Source organism: Triticum urartu, chromosome 7A (assembly GCF_056163025.1).
Source record: "Triticum urartu cultivar PI428250 chromosome 7A, HENAU_Tu73, whole genome shotgun sequence".
NCBI lineage: Eukaryota > Viridiplantae > Streptophyta > Magnoliopsida > Poales > Poaceae > Triticum > Triticum urartu.
The window spans coordinates 96,371,889-96,390,050 of NC_141879.1; positions in this window are offsets into that span (position 1 = coordinate 96,371,889).

Consider the following 18,162-nt stretch of genomic DNA (forward strand, 5'->3'; position numbering starts at 1 on the left):
CTCACGGTCAACGAAGGAATAGACCTCCTCCCAATATGTTCCGATCAGACTCGGTATCTCGGTACAACAAGACATTTCGACAGGTTAAAACAAGACCAGCAACACCGCCCGAATGTGCCGACAAATCCCGATAGGAGCTGCACATATCTCTTTCTCAGGGCACACTCAGATTGTCTTAGGTACGGGTAGGCCAGCCCAGAGTTTCCCCTGGTGGCCACCGGCAGCTGACAGGTGGACCAACACTCAGAGGAGCACTGGCCCGGGGGGGTTTAAATAAGATGACCCTCGGGCTCCGGAAACCCAAGGGAAAAAGAGGCTAGGTGGCAAATGGTAAAACCAAGGTTGGGCATTGCTGGAAAAGCTTTAATCAAGGCGAACTATCAAGGGGTTCCCATTATAACCCAACCGCGTGAGGAACGCAAAATCCGGGAACATAACACCGATATGACGGAAACTAGGGCGGCAAGAGTGGAACAAAACACTCGGCGAGAGGCCGAGCCTTCCACCCTTTACCAAGTATATAGGTGCATTAAGATAACAAGATAATATGATGATATCCCAACAAGTAAATAAATGTTCCAACAAGGAACGGCCTCCAATCTTCACCTGCAACTAGCAAAGCTATAAGAGGGGCTGAGCAAAGCGGTAACATAGCCAATCAATGGTTTGCTAGGACGTGGTGGGTTAGAGGTTTGACATGGCAATTTGGGAGGCTGACAAGCAAATGGTAGGCATCGTAGCATTGGCATAGCAAAAGAGCGAGCAAACTAGCATAGCAAAGATAGTAGTGATTTTGAGGGTATGATCATCTTGCCTGCAAAGCTGTCAAAGTTGACTGGATCCTCGAAAGCAAACTCAACGGGCTCCTCGTTAGAGAACTCGTCTCCCGGCTCTACCCAAACAAGACAAACAAGCAACAAGGATACAATCAACCACGTGCAAACTCAAACAACACGATGCAAAGATGATATGCTATGCGGGATGCGATGCGGGATGCATATGCCAGATATGACAGGAAATGCATGAACCTGGCCTCAGCTTGGAAATCCAAGTGTGCCACTGGAAATATGAGATGAAATCGCTTGAAAACGATATAAAGAACGCCGGAGTCGGAGTTACGGTTTGGAAATGGCAAGCGATTCAAATATGACACCGGTCTGCGATTTACAGCAAGTAGGCATCTAAATGCAATGAGATGAACATGCTACAGCACTCAAACATGGCATAAAAATACATGGCAGGGAAGCATTCAAACATGCTACAGCACTCAAACATGGCATAAAAGTCTAGCACTGAGCCACGGACAATTCATCCATTAACAGGTTCAAACAAGCATGGCAAAAACGCAAATGGTAAACAGATCTCAGACTTAGTGAAATTAACACTTGTCTGGAATTTCAGACCAAGTAGCTCTCTTCGGAGCAACAAAACAACATGCTACATGACCTGAACATGACAAAGTAAAACATGGCATGGAGCTACTCAAATAGCTTAACAAAAGTCCCTTAGTGACCTTGAGCCAAAAGGGATCATAAAATATACTAACAAGCACACGAACATCACAAAAACATAATCAGTTTTCAGACTTAGTGAAAACTGGCACATGCTGAAACATAACTCAAGTAGGCATGTTTACGAGCTCGATGCACTCACTACGGTGCAAGTCATGGAAATACAAGCATACATCCATCAAGAACACATAAAATGCAAGCTAGACATGGCAAGAACAATGGCATAGCATGCACGGATCAACTACAACAACATCGGCAAAATCGCAAACAAGTTGACGATCTTCCCAGATTCACAAAGTAGCAAAAGTAGAGCTCGATTGACTCAAGCTAGGGTGCTCCATAATTGCAAACAAAGACACGGATGGATAGAGCACTACAATATTAACAAAACTCCTTTACTGATCATCCTCAAAAGAGGCACGGATCACTAGGAAACAACATGAACATAAGGCATCATGAGATAAACGATCCCAGGACTTAGTGAAATTACTAAGTCCCTGAAAACAGAATTACCGAGTGCACCACTTTGCAAGCTTACACTAGTCACCACACACATCACAAAAATGCATGGGTTGCACCTCTAGAAAGATGACAAAACCCTTAACAAAACATATGTAGAACTCAGGGCATATCATGCACACAATAATCATGGCAAAAATGACAAATGTCTAAGATGGAGTAGCAGATCTGACAACTAACTCAAGTAGCCTCCTTCTAACAGCATTTCAGGAATCAAGATGAACTCAAATGAAAATGATGCAATGGAATGAAATGATGTACTCTCTGAGACAACATTTTGATATGCTATATGCATGAATCGGAGCTACGGATGCAAAGTTACGAGGCCTCGAACAGGAGCATATGGACTGAAAATTTAGGGACTTAGAGAAAAAACAACCCCAGATCTAGGGTTTACTGTAGCCGCCGGGTTGCACTGTAGCAGATCGAACGTCGCCGGAGTTCGTCGCTGGAGATGGGGGCGCCGGTGGCCGGACTTGGCGAGGGGGAGGAGGAGGCGGCCGGATCTGGTCCCTGGGACGGCGGAGGAGCTCCGGGAGCTCCGGGCGGCGAGGTGGGGCGGCGCTGGTGCGGCGGAGCGGCGACCGGTGCGGCGGAGCGGCTCGCCGGCGACGTGGTTCCCGGGCGGCACGCGGGCGGCGAGGTGGAGGAGGCGGCGGGGCGACGCGGAAGGAGGCGGCGCGGGCGACTCGGGCCGCGGGGGCTCTCCCCGGGCCGAGCGGGCCGGAGCGGAGGCGGGTGGCGGCGCGCCACGTGGCACCACGCCACTGGCTGCCGGCGGCGGCGGCGATTCGTCCGGTTGGAAACGGACGTGTCTGGTGACGGCGGGGGCGATTTCTAGGGTTTCGGGGGAGAAGGAGATCCGAAATTTCGGGGGTCCTATTTATAGGCATAGGAGGAGCTAGGAGAGTCCAAATGAGGTGCGGTTTTCGGCCACGCGATCGTGATTGAACGCTCTAGATGATGGAGCAAGTTTAGGTGGGTTTTGGGCCAAATTGGAGGGGTGTTGGGCTGCAACACACACGAGGCCTTTACGGTCCCTCGGTTAACCGTTGGAGTATCAAACGAAGTCCAAATGATACGAAACTTGACAGGCGGTCTACTGGTAGTAAACCAAGGCCGCTTGACAAGTCTCGGTCCAATCCGGAAATGTTTAATCCCCACACACGAAAGAAAGGTAGAAATGACCACCGGAGGAGAATGAAGCACCGAAATGCAAAACAGACAACAGGGAAAATGCTCGAATGCATGAGATGAACACGTATGCAAATGCAATGCACATGATGACATGATATGAGATGCATGACAACGATAACAACACACGGAGACAAAAAACCCGAACCCGAGAAAATAAAATAACTTAACGCCGGAAACGGCAAGAGTTGGAGTACAAATTGGGAAAATCATATCCGGGGTGTTACAACACTCCACCACTACGAAAGGATCTCGTCCCGAGATCTAGGACTGAAAGAACGTCGGGTACTCAGAACGGAGGTGATCCTCGCGTTCCCATGTAGCTTCACGGTCGGAATGGTGTGACCACTTGACTTTGAGAAATTTGATTTACTTGTTGCGAGTCTTGCGTTCAGTCTCTTCAAGAATAGCAACTGGGTGCTCACGATAGGAGAGATCTTCTTGGAGCTCAATGTCCTCGAAGTTGACAGTGCGGTCAGGAGTCTTGAAGCACTTTCAAAGCTGAGAGACATGGAACACATCATGAACATTTGCAAAGTTTGAAGGAAGCTCGAGTTGATAGGCGAGGTCGCCTCTCTTGCTGACAATCTTGAAAGGTCCCACGTATCTAGGGGCAAGCTTCCCTTTGATACCGAAGCGACGGGTACCTTTCATAGGAGAGACGCGGAGGTAAACATGATCTCCGATCTCGAAAGCCAGATCACGGTGCTTACTATCATAGTAGCTCTTCTGGCAGGATTGGGCTGCTTTGAGGTTATCACGAATGACTTTGCACATTTCTTCTGCCTCTATGATTAAGTCATTACCCAAAAGCTGACGTTCACCGGTTGCAGACCAGTTGAGAGGGGTACGGCACTTCCTGCCATGCAGAATTTCAAAAGGGGCCTTGCCCGAACTTGCTTTAAAACTGTTGTTGTAGGAGAATTCAGCATAAGGAAGACAATCCTCCCACTTCATGCCGAAGGAGATCACACAAGCCCTGAGCATATCTTCAAGAATCTGGTTGACACGCTCGACTTGACCGCTTGTTTGAGGATGGAAAGCTGTGCTGAAGCGGATGTTGGTGCCCATGGCCTTCTGAAAAGAATCCCAGAACTTGGAGGTAAAGATGCTGCCATGGTCTGAAGATATCACTTGAGGGATACCGTGCAGAGAGACAATTCGAGAGGTATAGAGTTCTTCCAATTGAGCTGCAGTGATCGACTCTTTGATAGGCAGAAAGTGAGCCACTTTGGTGAGTTTGTCGATGACAACGAATATAGCATCATTTCCACGCTTGGACTTTGGAAACCCAGTCACGAAGTCCATTTCAATGTGATCAAACTTCCATTCTGGAATGGCAAGAGGTTGGAGGAGACCTGCTGGCCTTTGGTGTTCTGCCTTCACTCTTCTGCAGACATCACATTCATTCACGAACTGAGCAATCTCGCGCTTCATTCGAGTCCACCAATAAGCTTGCTTGAGGTCCTGATACATCTTCGTGCTCCCAGGGTGGATGGAGAGGAGAGAATTGTGAGCCTCATTCATGCTCACTTTACGGAGGTCACCTTTGGGTACAACAATTCGATCCTCGAAGAAGAAAGTGTCCTTGTCATCAAGGCGGTAGCACTTGTACTTGGGTTGACTCTTGGCAATCCCAATCTTCACCTTTTTTACCATGGCATCAAGAAGCTGGGCTTGGCGAATCTGGTCTTCCAAGGTAGGAGATACTTGAAGGTTGGCGAGGAAACCTTGAGGAACAACTTGCAGATTAAGTTTGCGGAAAGCTTCACAAAGCTCGGGTTGATAAGGCTTAAGAATCAGACTGTTGCAATAAGCCTTTCTGCTCAATGCGTCAGCAATCACATTGGCCTTGCCTGGAGTATACTCGATACTCGGATTATACTCTTGAATCATTTCGACCCATCGAGTTTGCCTGAGGTTGAGATTAGGCTGAGTGAAGATGTACTTGAGACTCTTGTGATCAGTGAAAATGTCCACTTTTCTTCCCAATAGAAGATGTCTCCAAGTCAAAAGAGCATGCACAACTGCCGCCAACTCGAGATCATGAGTGGGGTAGTTCTTCTCATTAGGCTTCAACTGGCGAGATGTATAAGCAACAACTTTCTTCTCTTGCATTAATACTGCGCCAAGACCTTGGAGAGAGGCATCACAAAAGACCTCGTACGGTTTGGATTCATCAGGAGGAGTCAGAACTGGAGCAGTGATCAATTTCTCTTTCAAAGTGTTGAAAGCAATGTCACACTCCGGAGACCAAACGTACTTGACGTGCTTCTGGAGAAGATTAGAGAGAGGCTTCGCGATCTTAGAAAAGTTTTCAACGAATCTTCGGCAATAGCTTGCGAGACCGAGGAAGCTACGGAGTTGCTTCACGTTCTGAGGAGGTTCCCAATTCACAATTGTAGACACCTTCTCAGGATTCACGGCAATGCCCTTGGCAGAGATGATATGGCCAAGATAAAGAACCTCATCGAGCCAAAATCCACACTTGGAGAACTTGGCGTAGAACTGATGTTCCCTGAGCTTATCAAGCACCAAACGCAAGTGCTTGGCATGATCTTCCTTGTTCTTCGAGAAAACCAGAATGTCGTCGAGATAGACCAAAACGAAGTCATTGGTGTAGGCGTTGAAGATGAAATTCATCATGCGAGAGAACGTCGGAGGAGTGTTAACGAGGCCAAAAGACATGACAGTGTATTCGTATGAACCAAAGCTTGTCCTGAAAGCCGTCTTGGGAATATCTTGCTCACGGATTCGAATCTGATGATAACCCATACGGAGATCAAGCTTGGAGAATACTTGGGCACCCTTGAGTTGTTCGAACAGCTCATTGATGTTGGGAAGTGGGTATTTGTTCTTGATGGTCTTCTTGTTCAATGGACGGTAATCAACACAAAGTCGGTCCACTCCATCCTTCTTCTTCACAAAAAGAACACCACAACCCCACGGAGAAGAACTAGGCCGGATGAGACCCATTCTCTCTTGCTCATCGAGTTGCTTCTTCAGCTTCCTCAACTCTTCAGGTCCGAGCTTGTAAGGGTGTTTGCACATAGGTTCCGTGCCGGGCTCAAGATCAATAACGAATTCAACTGGCCGGTGCGGAGGCATTCCTGGGAGCTCTTCTGGAAAGACGTCTTGATATTCGCAAACGACTGGAATCTGCGAGATAGCATCCAGTTCACCCTTCTCATTGAGAGAAAACAAACGGATGGTATTATCCTGAGCGGCAAAGACAATTACATCCTCAGACGAATGAGTCAATTGAATCTGCCTGGCTGCACAATCAAGATGTGCCTTGTGCTTAGAAAGCCAATCCATTCCGAGAATAAGATCAATATCCGAGTCACCAAGAACCATAGGAGAAGATAGAAATTTTTAGTCGCCCAAGGTGATAGTCACATCCGGAGCAATGGAGTTAGCATGCATGCGCCTACCAGGAGAGACAACTGCTAATGGACTAGGCAAAATTTGCTGAGCCAAACCATGCTTAGATGAAAACGGTCTCGAGATGAAACAATGCGATGCACCTGTGTCAAAAAGAACTTTAGCTAGAATATCATTAACAGGAAGGTTACCCATGATGACATCTGACGAATCCTCTGCCTGAGCTGCATTCATCAAATTGACCTTGGCGTGCTTGGGGTTATGCTTGACCACATCTGTACTTGCCGATCTCACAGGAGGAGGAGGAGGAAGACGCCTCTGGTTGAAACACTTGTTGGCATAGTGACCCTTTTCTTGGCACTTGTTGCACGTGACCTCTGAAAGCGGACGGTGGTACGGAGCACTCGGTCTTGGAGCTTGAGACGAAGTCTTGTTCTGAAAGCCAGGGTTGGGTGGGTGGGAAGAACCACTGCCACCTTTGCTCTTCTGCTGATACGGCTGACGGAACGGAGGAGGAGGAAGCCAATACTTCTGCTGCTTGGCCACTTGAGTAGAGGAAGAAGGAGTAGCATCTCTGACTCGCTTCTTGGAAGCATCACACCTCAACTGAGCAGCCTCTTGCTTCAATGCCATGTTGTAGAACTCATCGTACCTCAAGGGCTCAAAGAGGACAAGAGCGAGCTGAATTTCTTCTCTGAGACCACCCTTGAACTGGTATATCATGCTCTTCTCATTAGGTACGTCCTGCTTGGCAAAGCGGGCGAGCTTCTGGAACAACTTGTTGTAGTCATAGACAGACAAAGAGCCTTGCTTCAGGTTGCGGAATTCCTCACGCTTACTTTCAACCACGCTCTGAGGGATGTGATGAGCTCAGAAATCTTGACGGAAATCATCCCAAGTGATCAGACGTCCACCTCTGGAATCCTTGTACTGCTGGAACCATTCTACAGCTTGATCTTTGAGTTGGAAGGAAGCGAACTTGACGAAATCTTCAGGCCTAACATTGCTGCACTCAAAATGCTTTCACAGATCCACGAGCCAATCGTCAGCATCGGTTGCCTCAACACAATTGCTGAAAGTCTTTGGCCCATTAGCAAGGAACTGGTTCAGTGTAGCAAAATGATTCTGATTGTTGCCTTGATTCCCTTGGCTGCCTTGATTGCGCTCTTGGAGAATTTGCATGATCAACTGTGTGTTTGCATTGGTTGCGGCCATCACAGCTTGCCATGCCTCCGGAGGAGGTGGAGGTGGTGGCGGATCTTGATTCTGATTCTGACTGGTGCTCTTAGTGGGAGCCATCCTGAAGAGGTTGACCACCGTTAGCACATAGACAGATAAATGAAGCTAAAACCAACGGAATGAAAATTGCAACATAAAGTCTTCACATCCGAACAAAATGGACGAATGCATTCCTCTTGAAATGGTCACATATCCATAAATTGCGAAGCCACGTAGAATTAAAGGTAGAAAACTAAATCAACAAGGTACGGATCAAGAACGAATAATTGGTAAGAAATCCCAATCTCAAACCAATATCCGTGGAAGAAGAAACTAGAGCTACAAGAATTCCCACCTATGAAACTCCCGAACCTTTCCGGTTATGCAATCAGGTGTTGGGGATACAGGGGAAGCATAATATCTCACCCAAACTAGCAATTCCTACATCCAGCTGTATCCATCCTTCAACACATAACCAAGAAAACTTTGGAAACCATCTACCTCAACCTTCGAAAAGCATCCGTTATACAAGTTATGGCGATACTCCCGAACTCCCGCCCCAGTACTGGGTGGCATCGAGGTTATCTCACCAACGAACTGCATAAAAGAGATTTTCGATGTCGGCGTACTAAACTCAGGTATTCCAGAATTGCAACGATAAAATTATGATGACAACATCTCAGAGCTCAACTCCCCGGGACACTTCCACTAAACCCCTGACAGGAGGCACCAAGACAATGTTCTCATCATAAAACCATCGGAACGATTCCAAGATACCCGCGTGATCCTAAAAAAAATTTGTGAAATTTGAGAAGAGAAGAGTCAAAACTCTACGTCAGGATGCCTTACCAGAGCGATGAGGAGACTGGGAAGTAAAAAGAATTCCTAAATGACTCAAAACATTTTTCTAGACACAACTCGGCCGCTAAAAACGATCAAGCAATGGGGCTCCTAAGGTCGGGGAAGGCTCTGATTACCAACTTGTAACACCCTCGATGCGACTATATCTCCCACGTGTCGAGGCACGACTTAGAGGCATAATCGCATTGAAGGCATATGTCACAAGTCAGGTAATCATCACAAACATTCCATGTAACATAGATAATAAAAGGGATAACATAGTTGGCTTACACTCGCCACGTCAATCAAGTACATAAATAACATACATCATCCAAACACTCATGGCCCGACTACGGCGCCAAAATGAAAGATAACCCAACAAGCGACATGGTCCCGATCACCCCCAACTGGGCACCACTACTGATCATCAGGAAAGGAAACATAGTAACGTTGAGAGTCCTCGTCGAACTCCCACTTGAGCTCGTACGCGTCACCTGGAGCGGAATCACCTGGACCTGCATCTGGTGTAATAGTAATCTGTGAGCCACAGGGACTCAGCAATCTCGCACCCTCGCGATCAAGACTATTTAAGCTTAATAGGAAGGGTAAGGTAAATATATGTGGAGCTGCAGCAAGCGACTAGCATATATGGTGGCTAACTTATTCGCAAAAGAGAGCGAGAAGAGGAGGCAAAGCGCGAGCGAGAAACTAGAGAGCAACCTGCGCAAGCATTACTCCAACACCGTGTCCACTTCCCGGACTCCGTCGAGAAGGGGCCATCACGGTAACACACACGGTTGATTCATTTTAATTAAATTAGGGTTCAAGTTATCTACAACCGGACATTAACAAATTCCCATCTGCCCATAACCGCAGGCACGGCTTTCGAAAGTTCAATCCCTGCAGGGGAGTCCCAACTTAGCCCATGACAAGCTCTCACGGTCAACGAAGGAATAGACCTCCTCCCAAGACGTTCCGATCAGACTCGATATCTCGGTACAACAAGACATTTCGACAGGTTAAAACAAGACCAGCAACACCGCCCAAATGTGCCGACAAATCCCGATAGGAGCTGCACATATCTCTTTCTCAGGGCACACTCAGATTGTCTTAGGTATGGGTAGGCCAGCCCAGAGTTGCCCCTGGTGGCCACCGGCAGCTGACAGGTGGACCAACACTCAGAGGAGCACTGGCCCGGGGGGGTTTAAATAAGATGACCCTCGGGCTCCAGAAACCCAAGGGAAAAAGAGGCTAGGTGGCAAATGGTAAAACCAAGGTTGGGCATTGCTGGAAAAGCTTTAATCAAGGCGAACTATCAAGGGGTTCCCATTATAACCCAACCGCGTGAGGAACGCAAAATCCGGGAACATAACACCGATATGACGGAAACTAGGGCGGCAAGAGTGGAACAAAACACTAGGCGAGAGGCCGAGCCTTCCACCCTTTACCAAGTATATAGGTGCATTAAGATAACAAGATAATATGATGATAACCCAACAATTAAATAAATGTTCCAACAAGGAACGGCCTCCAATCTTCACCTGCAACTAGCAACGCTATAAGAGGGGCTGAGCAAAGCGGTAACATAGCCAATCAATGGTTTGCTAGGACGTGGTGGGTTAGAGGTTTGACATGGGAATTTGGGAGGCTGACAAGCAAATGGTAGGCATCGTAGCATTGGCATAGCAAAAGAGCGAGCAAACTAGCATAGCAAAGATAGTAGTGATTTCGAGGGTATGATCATCTTGCCTGCAAAGCTGTCAAAGTTGACTGGATCCTCGAAAGCAAACTCAACAGGCTCCTCGTTAGCGAACTCGTCTCCCGGCTCTACCCAAACAAGACAAACAAGCAACAAGGATACAATCAACCACGTGCAAACTCAAACAACACGATGCAAAGATGATATGCTATGCGGGATGCGATGCGGGATGCATATGCAAGATATGACAGGAAATGCATGAACCTGGCCTCAACTTGGAAATCCAAGTGTGCCACTGGAAAGATGAGATGAAATCTCTTGAAAACGATATAAAGAACGCCGGAATCGGAGTTACGGTTTGGAAATGGCAAACGATTCAAATATGACACCGGTCTGCGATTTACAGCAAGTAGGCATCTAAATGCAATGAGATGAACATGCTACAGCACTCAAACAAGGCATAAAAATACATGGCAGTGAAGCATTCAAGATGCTTAACAAAAGTCTAGCACTGAGCCATGGCCAATTCATCCATTAACAGGTTCAAACAAGCATGGCAAAAACGCAAATGGTAAACAGATCTCAGACTTAGTGAAATTAACACTTGTCTGGAATTTCAGACCAAGTAGCTCTCTTCGGAGCAACAAAACAACATGCTACATGACCTGAACATGACAAAGTAAAACATGGCATGGAGCTACTCAAATAGCTTAAAAAAAGTCCCTTAGTGACCTTGAGCCAAAAGGGATCATAAAATATACTAACAAGCACACGAACATCGCAAAAACATAATCAGTTTTCAGACTTAGTGAAAACTGGCACATGCTGAAACATAACTCAAGTAGGCATGTTTACGAGCTCGATGCACTCACTACGGTGCAAGTCATGGCAATACAAGCATACATCCATCAAGAACACATAAAATGCAAGCTAGACATGGCAAGAACAATGGCATAGCATGCGCGGATCAACTACAACAACATCGGCAAAATCACAAACAAGTTGACGATCTTCCCAGATTCACAAAGTAGCAAAAGTAGAGCTCGATTGACTCAAGCTAGGGTGCTCCATAATTGCAAACAAAGACATGGATAGATAGAGCACTATAAGATTAACAAAACTCCTTTACTGATCATCCTCAAAAGAGGCACGGATCACTAGGAAACAACATGAACATAAGGCATCATGAGATAAACGATCCCATGACTTAGTGAAATTACTGTCCCTGAAAACAGAATTACCGAGTGCACCACTTTGCAAGCTTGCACTAGTCACCACACACATCACAAAAATGCATGGGTTGCACCTCTGGAAAGATGACAAAACCCTTAACAAAACATATGTAGAACTCAGGGCATATCATGCACACAATAATCATGGCAAAAATGACAAATGTGTAAGATGGAGTAGCAGATCTGACAACTAACTCAAGTAGCCTCCTTATAACAGCATTTCGGGCATCAAGATGAACTCAAATGAAAATGATGCAATGGAATGGAATGATGTACTCTCTGAGACAACATTTTGATATGCTATATGCATGAATCGGAGCTACGGATGCAAAGTTACGAGGCCTCGAACAGGAGCATATGGACTGAAAATTTAGGGACTTAGAGAAAAAAAACAACCCCAGATCTAGGGTTTACTCTAGCCGCCGGGTTGCACTGTAGCAGATCGAACGTCGCTGGAGTTCGTCGCCGGAGATGGGGGCGCCGGTGGCCGGACTTGGCGAGGGGGAGGAGGAGGCGGCCGAATCTGGTCCCTGGGACGGCGGAGGAGCTCCGGGAGCTCCGGGCGGCAAGGTGGGGCGGCGCTGGTGCGGCGGAGCGGCGACCGGTGCGGCGGAGCGGCTCGCCGACGACGTGGTTCCCGGGCGGCGCGCGGGCGGCGAGGTGGAGGAGGCGGCGGGGCGACGCGGAAGGAGGCGGCGCGGGCGACTCGGGCCGCGGGGGCTCTCCCCGGGCCGAGCGGGCCGGAGCGGAGGCGGGTGGCGGCGCACCACATGGCACCACGCCACTGGCTGCGGGCGGCGGCGGCGATTCGTCCGGTTGGAAACGGACGTGTCCGGTGACGGCGGGGGCGATTTCTAGGGTTTCGGGGGAGAAGGAGATCCGAAATTTCGGGGGTCCTATTTATAGGCATAGGAGGAGTTAGGAGAGTCCAAATGAGGTGCGGTTTTCGGCCACGCGATCGTGATCGAACGCTCTAGATGATGGAGCGGGTTTTGGGTCAAATTGGAGGGGTGTTGGGCTGCAACACACACGAGGCCTTTATGGTCCCTCGGTTAACCGTTGGAGTATCAAACGAAGTCTAAATGATACGAAACTTGACAGGCGGTCTACCGGTAGTAAACCAAGGCCGCTTGACAAGTCTCGGTCCAATCCGGAAATGTTTAATCCCCACACACGAAAGAAAGGTAGAAATGACCACCGGAGGAGAACGAAGTGCCGGAATGCAAAACGGACAACGGGGAAAATGCTCGAATGCATGAGATGAACACGTATGCAAATGCAATGCACATGATGACATGATATGAGATGCATGACAACGATAACAACACACGGAGACAAAAAAACCCAAACCTGAGAAAATAAAATAACTTAACGCCGGAAACGGCAAGAGTTGGAGTACAAATTGGGAAAATCATATCCGGGGTGTTACAGCATCCATCGGCCTTGAAGGTCAGAACCGGACATTGTTGAAGGTCTGAGGCGCCCGGAATCTGGAGCCTAGGGTGTTGGAACTCGAGGCGACGGGCGAACTTGTTTTGGGATTGGAGAAAAGGAGTAAGGCCCTGGTCTCTTTATAAGAGGTTGAATACCGGGAGCCCTCCCCGTAACCGTTTGGGACTCGCCTTTAATCGAGAAAACATGCTAACGGGCACGATTGGGTTACCCACGTCTGTATTGATGAGAATCCCGTAAAAGGGGGGCACACGATCTCTGCTTTGACAAGACGTGCCAAGGAAACCGCCTCGCAAAACACGCTGAGGTGGAAAAGTGAAAACGATTCGAGTGAAGGACTTGGCTGTAGTGTGATGACGCACTGCGGAATACGTCAGCAGATTTGATTTGTGTTAATATTATTCTCTCTACGGCAATATGTGGAAGCTTATTTTGCAGAGCCGGACACTACTCTTGGTGTTTACAATCTTCTATGAAGGACTTGGAGGAGGAACCCGCCTTGCAATGCCGAAGACAATTTGCGCGCCGGACTCGTCGTCATTGAAGCCTGGTTCAGGGGCTACTGAGGGAGTCCTGGATTAGGGGGTGTTCGGGTAGCCGGACTATACCTTCAGCCGGACTCCTGGACTATGAAGATACAAGATTGAAGACTTCATCCCGTGTCCGGATGGGACTTTCCTTGGCGTGGAAGGCAAGCTTGGCGATGCGGATATTCAAGATCTCCTACCATTGTAACCGACTCTATGTAACCCTAACCCTATCAGGTGTCTATATAAACCGGAGGGTTGTAGTCCGTAGGCAATCAACTCCATACACAACAATCATACCATAGGCTAGCTTCTAGGGTTTAGCCTCCTTGATCTCGTGGTAGATCTACTCTTGTACTACCCATATCATCAATATTAATCAAGCAGGACGTAGGGTTTTACCTCCATCAAGAGGGCCCGAACCTGGGTAAAACATCGTGTTCCCTGCCTCCTGTTACCATCCGGCCTAGACGCACAGTTCGGGACCCCCTACCCGAGATCCGCCGGTTTTGACACCGCCAGCGACCCTTGCCGGGAACAACGACTCCCTTGCCGGGAGTGGGCCGACTCGGTCGTGGGCCTCGTCAAGGCCCACGACTTTCTTCCTTACGGACTATATAAGAAGTCTCTGGCCAGTGAAGTAACCTAGTTTGGTTCACTCATTCCCTCTCGCGTGACCTAGCCGTCATCTACTGTTCCTCACTCTGTGCTGCCTCCGGCGATCCCATCCCGACGACCGCGTGCACGGCTGGTCGGGAGAGCAGGTGCCTCCGGAACCCTGTCGTTCGAGATCCTGCCCGGGAGAACGGCAATAAGGTTTTTGGGGAGCGTCTCGACGCGACTGCTCCTGATCCGTCCCCAACTCTGTTCGCCTCTGCTTCCACTACTTCCTCTGCATCGACACCATGGCCGACGACGCCGCCGCTAAGAAGAAGGCCACGAACGACGCTGAGGCTGCTGCTGCAGCCGCCGCGTTGGCCTGGCCAACCGGAGGGTATGATCTGTTCATCCCTCGTTTACTCGTATTTATGCTAGCCGTATATGTGTTGCTCATAGAAGGTTCGGTTCTATGTTCTGCACGCGCTAGTATGCTTAGGTATCGCTGTGAGATGCATACCTTTTATGCCATACTTACTGTTTACTCGTGGATTAGTCTAATCAGAAAAGTGCTAATATTTTCAACAAATATTTCATGTGTGATAGCTGCATTTGGACCAAACATCCCGACCTATACTCCGCCCGGGGTGGCCCAACCTAAACCAACCAATGCGAGATTGGCAGCGTGGAGAGGAAAGCGGCTACATTTCATGGCACGACGACGGAGGGAGAAGGCGTGAATCGATAGTAGGGGCAAAAAAGAAGGGAAGGGCTCGACAATTTACAGTCGCGGAGTTAGCCCAAAAGATGACGACCCATGTTGTAAACCAGAAGGCGGAAACAAAAGAGTAAGTTCGCGCCAACTCCTGTTCCACGAAAGCCACTAATCAGCGAGTACTCCTTTAGGAGCCCCTGTAAGAGTCAGTTTTAGTGGGCTGTGAGCGCGCCACTTAGCCGCCGCCACATGTCGCGCTCTGAACGCTTCCTTCAAATTTTGTTCTTTTTTCTGTATGTTTTTTCGACTTTTAGACTTTTCGGTTTTCCCTCGGTTTTTCTTTGGTTTTGGACCAAAAAAATTTGGCAACAAAGTGCATTATGTTTTTTTCCTGCGAGAGCACAAATTTACTTCTCGTGGAGGCACGGATTTGCTTTCGCGAGAGACACAGTCGTGTCTTTTAGAAAAAGAAAAAAATAAGTATTTTATTTCCTTTTGGAGAGGCACGGATTTACTTCTTGTGAAGGCATGGATTTTCTTCTGCGAGACACACAATCGTGCCTCTTGAAAAATGAAAAAAATGTGTTTTTGTTTTTTTCGTGAGAGGCACAGGTTTACTTCTCATATATGAAAAGATTCGCGAGAGGAACAGATTTGCTTCCACGAGAGGCACATCCAAAAAGGAAAAGATGTCTTTTAAAAAAACTTCAGGGAGAGGCACTAATTTACTTCTCATGTATAAACAAATTTGCTTTTGCAAGAGGTATAATCGTGCCTATCGTAAAAAAAAAGAGCTTTCTTTTTCTTTTTTTTCCGCGAGAGGCACAGGCTTACTCTCTCTGTTCCATAATACTCCGCGAGAGGCACATGTTTTTTTTTTTGAAAAAAGTTCGTCGAAACCTATCAACATGGAATCAAGTTTTGAAAATCTCAACGCGAGGAATCCAACGGTGAAAATAGTTTGAAATTTGAACACACGGTTTAAGAGATAAAACATTGAAATAAACGAATCTACAAAAAAAAACTCACAGGTTACGACAAGTGGCGCACATGTAGTGCGCCACTTGTCTCAATCTAACGAGGTGTGAGCCACCTTTGCAAAGAGTATTTCTTGATTAGTGATTTCGTTGCTCCGCGCTTAAGCACCCTCTTTTTTTCCTTTTCCTTTTCCTTTTTTAAAGAAGCGCCAGTTTTAGTTTTTTTTTGAGTAATCTCGCAAACTTTATTGAATCAAAGTAATGTCCATAGGTACAATAGTTGGGTCATGAGGATTGCCCAACCAAACATGCCCACCTAAGGAAAGATTACATGCATACTTTGCGAGATTGTGTGCCTCAAAATTGAAGTTTCTACACTCAAATAAAAACTTGCAAGAAGAAAAACTAGAGCTACAAGCTAATATTTCATGTGTGATAGCTGCATTTGGACCAAACGTCCCCTGATTGATATCCTTGACTACACCTTGGCAGTCGGAGGCAATAACCACGGCCTGAGCTTGAAGATCTTCTGCAAGTGCTATCCCCGGTTGACCTTGGGCATGGCCCGTTTAGGCCCCGTTCGGAGCAAAGGATATTAAAACGTAGGAATTTGACAAACCGTAGGAATGGGAAAGGAGAAGAAGAGCGAAACAGAGGATCTAGAAAGCGTAGGAAGCTTGAGAAAAATGAGTTCGGATCGCTGTAGGGAAAACACAGGAGGCAGCTTATGCATGGGCTGTGAAGCATAGATTAAAGTATATTTTATTCGGCGTACAATGCCTTACCTCCAAACTGAAGCAGGCACACAAAGGTATTACTATATTTTACTTGGATCCTCCATGCCGAACGCAGTTCATGGTATTTCCTTCGTTTTGGATTCCTGTGACTTTTCCTTTAAATTCCCGCAAACCGAACAGGCCCTTAACTTCTTTTTTTTATCATTCCCTCAATACGCATGCGTGGCGACTCTATCACGCTTAGTGCGAGTGCCTTTCCGTCTAGCAGAAGGTTTTGCCCCTGCGCTGTAGCTACTGGCCTGACCCACTTTCATCGGTTTTTTTCCTTCGCTGGGACTCGCTCGATCGAGCTGGTTGGTTCGTTCACCTCTCTGGGTGGGTTGGTTGCTGAATAGTTCGTTCCGTTTTCCTTTTTTTTTCCAAAAAAAATAACCTTTTCGTTTTTCTTTGTTAGTTCATGGGTTTTTGGTTTTGTCTTTTCTTTGCTTTTTTTAATCCGTTTTCTTCATTTTTTCTTGGTTTTATTAGGCTTTCTTTTCCTTTCCTTTATTTCTTTCTTAGAAGTTTTTCTATTTTTCTTAGTTTTCAGCATTTTTCTTTGTTTCTTTCTCAGTTTTCTCAGTTTTCATTTTTTTGAATTAGTTCCTTCGGGTTTTGCTTTTTTTTATATAGAAAGACTGTAAGGGAACCCCCTACAGTATAATTGGTGCAACAAACTTAAATTGCGAGTATCATGCCTTAAATCTGGGTGGGTGGAAAGGCATCAGCCCCTTCCCACCACTAGGCTATGCATTAGTCTGCGTTTTAGTTTTTTTAGTTTTCTTTGATTTTCTTTTGGGGGGGTTCCTTTTTTTAGTTTTCTTTGCTTTTTCTTTTGGGGTTTTTTGTTGAGTTTCTTCATTTTTCTTTGTTTTTATCGTTTTCACAGGTTTCTTTTTAGAACACATGTTTCATTTTTGTCAGTACACATTCAATATTTTTTGTATATATCTAAAACATTTTTCACATGCACGTTAACATTTTGAAATACCCCCCCCCCCCATCCAGAATTACTCTTAGATTTGTCTACATATGAATGTATCTAGACACGTTAGTGTTAGATATATTTGTATCTACACAAATTTAAGACAACTAATTTAGGACATAGGTAATACATGATTAACATATTTTGAGAACTTCTATTATTTGACCTTTTCCATACACATGTGCATCTTATGTATATATCAACATATTTTTCTAATACACATTTAACATTTTTGAAATACAAGATTAAGATATTTGTAATACATGGTCAACATTTTTCTATACGCATTTAATATTTTTTCAAATGCTTTATGGCCATTTCTCAAATACAAGATTGACATTTTCTTATTATGAGGTCAACATTTCTTCTATTCGCATTTAAAAAAATTCAAGTGCTTGATTTACATTTTTTAGTATACATGAGAAACATTTTCTCTATACACATTTACCATTTTCCAAATGCTTGGTTAACATTTTTTAAAATGTTTATATAAAGTGTTTTTTGTAATATATCTATAATGTTTGGAAGGATAAGTA